This window comes from Falco cherrug, chromosome 14, assembly GCF_023634085.1.
Source record: "Falco cherrug isolate bFalChe1 chromosome 14, bFalChe1.pri, whole genome shotgun sequence".
NCBI lineage: Eukaryota > Metazoa > Chordata > Aves > Falconiformes > Falconidae > Falco > Falco cherrug.
In genome coordinates, this window is record NC_073710.1 from 20471508 (window position 1) to 20477920 (window position 6413).

General features: G+C 55.6%; 1 protein-coding gene across 3 annotated transcripts in view; it reads right to left on the bottom strand.

The window, feature by feature from the left end:
* The window catches only part of KIAA0513 (KIAA0513 ortholog), a 28455-nt gene extending 22501 nt beyond the window's left edge, over nucleotides 1-5954 (bottom strand). Inside the window, exons 1-2 of one of the 3 annotated variants that reach the window (XM_027802125.2) lie at nucleotides 5816-5954; nucleotides 3675-3836 (exon numbers count right to left, since the gene is read on the bottom strand). The gene's annotated coding sequence lies outside the window, so the exon portion shown is untranslated. Of the gene's footprint in view, nucleotides 1-272; nucleotides 521-3674; nucleotides 3837-5815 lie in introns of those variants that run through there. The other 2 variants (XM_027802120.2, XM_027802097.2) reach the window with 2 other exon arrangements.
* Nucleotides 5955-6413: the final 459 nt, after the last annotated feature.

Sequence of the window (6413 nt, forward strand, 5' to 3'; positions counted from 1 at the left end):
AAACCCGCTGTAAGGAATGGGGGAAGAGCAAGCGCAGGGAAAACCAAGACAAAAGCTCTGACAAAAGCCGCAAGGCCCAGGTCCCGCACACAAACACCACAGGGCCAGGTTGAGCCCATGGTGTGAGCACACCCGGAGCACAGCTAGAGCACATGGAGTGGGACAGGGGCAGCAAGACACTTCAGCACCACAGAGTCACTTGCATAACGATAAATTTACATTAAAAAGACCCACAACACTATGAAACCATCTATGCCCCTAAGGATACTCACCCTCCACGACCTCATGGGCTAAAGGATTTGGTGCAGACTCACAAGACAAGGAAGATGTCAGGTTCCTGGTGTTTTTCTAGCCGTGTCCTCCCGTGCCCTCTCACAGCCCAGGCCACCTTTCTATGGCCACCCCACAGCATGTCCCCTGTGCCCAGCTCAGGAGCTCCTGGCTGCTCACTGAGGCCTCAGACCCAACGCCCCAGTGCGAGCATAACAACACAACAGCGTGTTGCAACACCACGTATGGTTGTGACACAGCTGCTAAAAACCTAAATAAGCCGCTCTTCCAGACTGGCCCTCTGCAAATCTGTCCTAATCCAATCTGGTTTATGGCATTAAGTTGGACCCTCCTGTACTGAACGCCCCTATTTGCACAACGGTTGGGAAAATCCTCTCATTTCCTTATTCCTGGTTGAGTCTCTGATGCAGAGGTCACCAGAGCTTCCTTCTCCTCACTTAGGGAAGTATCTAAGGACAGGGATCCGCCTGCAGTCCCAACTTCACACCCCGCTGGCTCATCACGTGGTGGCACGCCACCCAGGCATGGGAAACCTCTGCACCTTCCCTTTGCTGGCTGTTTACGTGGTTTAAAACACAGGGGCTTCTCTGCCTTAGCTGGACACAGCAAAAGAGCTGGAGGGGATCAGCCTGGTGCTGACTTCCAGCTTGCCCCAGTAAATCACAGCTGGGATCCAAGTTACAAAACAAGCCCGAAAACACAGCGATTTGGTGCCGTATCCATGCAGAGCAGAAGGTGCCAGAGCACACGGTCCCCGCCACAGCTCGGTTGGGGTGATGCTCTGCCCTCCCGGGGGCCACCCCACGGCTAGGTCCCACATCAGGGGATGCCATGCGCCGCCAGCTGCTGCTTACCTCTTTGCTGAGCAAAGCGGAGCTGGCTATGGGCTGTCAAAGACACGTGCCTCCTTGATGCTAACTTCTTTAGCGAGGAAAAAGCCTCCCCGTGTCTCCCCGGGGTCCTTTCGGTTAGCAAACATCTGCTACAGCATGTGCGTTAGAAAAGCTTAGCAAGGGAGGCAAGCGTCAGCAAGTTAGGACGAAGGTGTTATAAATACCCTCAGCCTCCCTGTAATCTGCAGAGCACCAAAAAGTTATGCCAGGGAAAAGGAAAGCAGCCGAACCTATTTATAAAGCCTTCCCGGGGAGATGCAGATGGCCAGGCTGACACGAGCTCGAGCAAGAGGAGCAGGGCTCCTCTCCCTGTGCTTTCCCTGCAAACACGCCTGAGTCGTTGGGCTCCATGGAACACTTAACCCAGGAATAGCTGGGCCCACGCAGGCGTTGCTTGCACACCATCGCTGCTGCACGGCGAGACAGCCCTGGGGAAGAGCTCCTGCTGCACCCGCAGCTTAAATCATTCCCCCAAGCACTGCTCTTTGCCCTCTCCCTTCCCGAGAAACCAGCCCACAGGAGCACGGCAAACCACCCAGGGAGCTGGGAGAAACGCAGGGGGTTTGATCCCTCCTGCCCATGCGAGGCAGCTGGGATGGGCGAGGAGCGAACGCGGGACTGCTGGGGGTGCAAAGGTTGCACCGGCGAGCGACAGCTCAGCTTTCCACTATCCTGGTGTCACAGGGCTGGGTGACAGCAGGAACCTTGCCAGTGTCGTGGGCTGGCTCCCAAAGCAGCAGAAGGGACCTCGGCACAGCAGGATACACCCCAGCTTGTGCAAACTGCTGGGTTTCCCAGGGAAAGCTGACGTGGGCAGCCTGACACCGGGCAAAACCCTGCGGTGCCTCCACCAGCCTCCCCAAAACATGCTGCTGGCTGACACCTGCAGCACTGCCCAGCGCAGCTCTCCTGTTTTACATCCCCTCTCCTTTTCCTGGCTCAGTTGCTAGAAAGGGTGACAAGCCATGGTTAAGTATCACCTCCAGCAGTGCCTTCTTACCCAGGCAGAGCGTGGTCCACCATCACCGACCCACGCACAGGAGAGAGGAGCCCATGGCAGCCCCGCGGTCCCCGGGGCGTTCGGATGTGAGCGGCTCAGGATGTGGCAGGGGATGCTCGGGAGATGCTGGCAGCCGCAGCGCCAAAGGGAAGGTCACCAGCAAGATGGTGCGAATGACTCAAGCCCAGCAAAGCGGATGCTGAGAGCACAACATGCTGGCAGAGGACCAGATGCTGTTTTCCTGCTTTTATTTCCAAATCATGACAAAGATGTGGATCCCTGAGCAGGCCACCTCACCCATCCTCTCCTGAGCTTAGGTGTAACCTCCCCGCAGACCTCCCCACTCTCCTGGGTGTCCTTCCCATTTAACTTCAACATCACTTAACTCATTTAACTTTAACATCACCAGCACAATCCCCACCGTGCAGCCCGGAGCATCAGGCATCACCATCGACCTCCCCAGTCAGCAGCACACGGTGCCCAGCAGCAAGCGGGCAGGGACAGGGAGCATTTCCAGACAGGAAACCACTCCATCCCCAGGGAACTCCAGCCTAATTGTTTTGCATTAAGAGCTTCCAAATTCATGAGCACGATAACCAAGAAGAGGAGAAAAGCAATTAAATTAACTCCAGGAGCCATGAAAAGCAGCTTTGCCTCACGGGCCTGCAGCTCTCCGCAATGTGGCATACTCCTTGGGATGGGATGGGATGGGATGGGATGGGATGGGATGGGATGGGATGGGATGGGATGGGATGGGATGGGATGGGATGGGATGGGATGGGATGGGATGGGATGCCTGCCAGCCAGCCAGTGCTAGTTACCCCCAGGTGATTATTTCTTAACACGCAGCAAATCAATGCAAACCAAACTCATTTTACATGCACCCACCAAAGCTACTTCCGCAGCAAAACCTGTCATGCCCTCTTGAAGCACTTTGTGCAATATAATTTCCTTTCCAGTTACAAGAGCCAGCAGAGACTCTCGGCTCTGTTTGTGTAAAGCTCTATCACATGCCAGATAACAGCCCAACAAGGAATTTATAAATATGGTCTTTTGAGGCAGTAATTGTCACTCCAGCCATCTGTTAAAATAAAGAGCTAGGCAGTGGCATGGCAAAGGTGAAAATATGGGGGAAAGCATTGCAGCTGTGCCATGGATGAGCCTCTGAGGGGAAGCAGGGGAGATGCCGTGATTTGGGATCTCATGGGAGCTGCACTTCGATCATTGGCCACAGATCCTAGGGCTCATCCTGCTCACCCTCTGAGAAAATGTCCCATTTCCAAACTGCATCAAATTTGCCAACTTTTGCCATCCCACACCTTCTTCTTGCCACGCAGGGTGCCGATCAGCACCCAATATTTTCTCCTGGCACATTCCAGTGGCTTTGCCAGGCGGGATCAGGCAGACGCCCACCCTCTGGGAGCCCCGAGGGGCTGCCCCAGCCCCAGCCCACTCCCCAGGGAGCCCTGCAGCACCAGTTTGCTTTTTACCTTCAACCCGTAGCCGCTGGCTCCCCGAGGCTGCTCCTTTCAGCGGGCGAGAAGCATCTGGCAAAAGGCGATAGGTACCCTGCGTGCCCTGGTGCGCTGGGTCCGGGGGCAGGCACAGCCTGCAAGCATTTACCAGCCTACGGTGGTTAATTAAAGCTACAACTGTCAAAATAAAAGATAAACAAGGCAAGCCAGTGACGCACCCGGTGCTTTTCCCTCTCCGCGGGTGCCGCCCCGCTGCCGACGTGCCCCGAGAGCCGCGATGGGAGCTCCGGAAGGGACGGTGTGCCGAAACGTGGCCCTAGGCAGCGCGTGGACAGGACTGGAAAGACCTGTTGGTGCTCACACTGCCGGAGCCACGAGGGCACGGAGCTGGGAGGTGTGGCAGAGGCCAGCGAAGCCGGTGTCACCGCCTCCCGCACCGTCACCCACGCTCCTGCACTTGGCAAAGGGTCGGAGCCACGTTAGCAGCCAGCAGCGGAGGCAGCTGGATGCATCCCACAGCCCGGAGCGTGAGCCCAAACCCACGCAAGACCCCGTGAGGCTGTGCCCACAAGGGGAATACACCCATTTAATACTGCCCTTGCACAAGGCTGGGTCTGCAGGTCCCTGACCCATAGCCAGGACCCCCAAACGGTCAAAGAGTAACCCCCCCTCCTAAATCCAGAGCCAATGGGTACCCCAAGGCAGCTGCTCTGGTGCCCCAGTCCCCATCTTCCACTGCACTGATTGCCTGCAAACCAGTGCAGCCAGTGGGGAAAAAAAGCCAAAAGGAAAAAGGAAAAAAAGGCAGCTTTATTTCTCCCTGACATTTAATAACCTTTATTGTCCTCCAAGCGGCAGTTTCCCATTCTGAGAGCTGGCAGCACAGCTGATCTTCCTCCAGGCTGGAAATGCTTTAAAGCCCGGCAGTCACGCCGTCTCCCCACCCTCCACCAACAGCGAGAACCCCCAAAAAGGTTCAAAAGGCACAAACCAGAAGGAAACACGGCGGGGAGCAGCAGCCCTGGGTGCTAGGGCCGGGCTGGCCCCTCCACAGCTCGCCGCAAACCCTGCATCCCTGCTGCCTCCCACCGCTCCCGGCGTCGCCCGCAGCATTTCCCGGGCTGCTCCAGTTATTTTCCAGTCCCGAGCTTGTACAAAAGGTGCCGGGGCTGCAGCAGAGCATCCAGCCCCTTGGATGCGGTAGTTACTAGGCAAGAGGGAGAGCCGCTGACAACTCGCAGGAGGCAAAAGGAGAAATTAATGGTGCTGCAATTCCCACTGCCTCTGTCATTAGGAAAAGAAAATGCATTTGAGCATCCACACTCGAATGCACAGTGTAATTTGTTTCAAGTTTAATATCAGCCACTTCCCGGAGATGGGCTGAAGCTGGGAGAAGTCACTGGTTTTATCAGCCACGCTTCAGGGCGGGTGTAAGGCAAGGGATGGCGCTTGCAGGGTTTTATAAAGGAAAAAACTCATCCAGCCCTGCTCAGCACTGGTGCTGCAAGAGGCAACCAGCCACTAAACTGTTATAGGCATCATCACCCAGAGCTGCTTGCTAATAAAATAGCTAAAATTAGCTCGATATTTAACGTAAGTCTTTTATGGAGGGTATCAGTAAGGTTTTCTCCTACCTCTGCACCACTGAAGCTGCCTGGCATCCCTGTGCTCCTGCACGGGACACTGGCGTCACCTCCCCTGAAAGCACAACTTCTGGGGCAGGACAGGAGAGGGGGAAAGGAATCCCAGTTTTACCTGGGATGTAATCCTCTCCTCGAGCCCTGGGCTTTGCACAAGGAGGTTGGGATTTCCCCCAGCCCATGGTGTTTCCTCCTTGAGGCCACTTGTTTGCACAGGCGGCTGCAAACACTCCCTCCTCCCGGCACCAGGAACGGCTGCGCTTGCCCCTCACATGGCTCCAGGGGAGCCCCCCGGCCGGGCACCTGCACCCATGACTCCCCAGTTCCACAAAACGTCACAAATTAAGGCATCGGATCTGCTCAGCTCATCCCTCCAAAAAGCTGCAGACCTCTCCTGCACCTTCTGCTTCTGGCTTCTAATCTAAGAGCACAGCCGGGCCACCAGCTGTGTCATGCCATGTAATTCCAGTCAGGTCTCCAGGCGCTGCTGGAATAGAGAAACAGTAAAATACAGACCTGGTGGTCCCACGGCAGCAAAATCACCGGGCTTTTTCTCCAGGCTGGAACAAGGAAGAGATAAAACACGCCTGCTCCAGAGCACAGGCAAACAACTGCTTATCACCACGTTAGCAGCCTCAAGGCTATTACAGGGCTTCAGGAAAAGTATTATTCCTCTCCATTCGTGGTAATGTTTCTATTTTTGGCCCCTCCGTCACATCACACTGCTGCCTTCACCCGCACTGGGCTGGGAAACCAGCCAGCCCCGCAGCCCTGAGGGATCCCTACAAAGCCCAGCTCCTCCGTGGCTGCCAAACTCACCAGCAAACGGCTAAACTTTTGGTAAAACTGAGAGTTTTTGTTAAAACTGCAGAATCCTTGCAGTTCATCTTGGTTTGAGGTTTGTTTTGGTTTTTTTGTCCCCTGGGAATGGCTTACTTTCTGGGAGATCTCCCCGGCAGAGACACAAGACATCAGCCTGCAGCAGGCACCACGGGGCATGGCCACTGACAGCCAGATTTGCGGAGGGAGTGAAGTCAGGGTGGCTGAAATGCCTCTGCCTGTGGATGCCAAAGGGCATCAGCCAGAGATGGAGATGGAGATGCTTCCAGCCTGG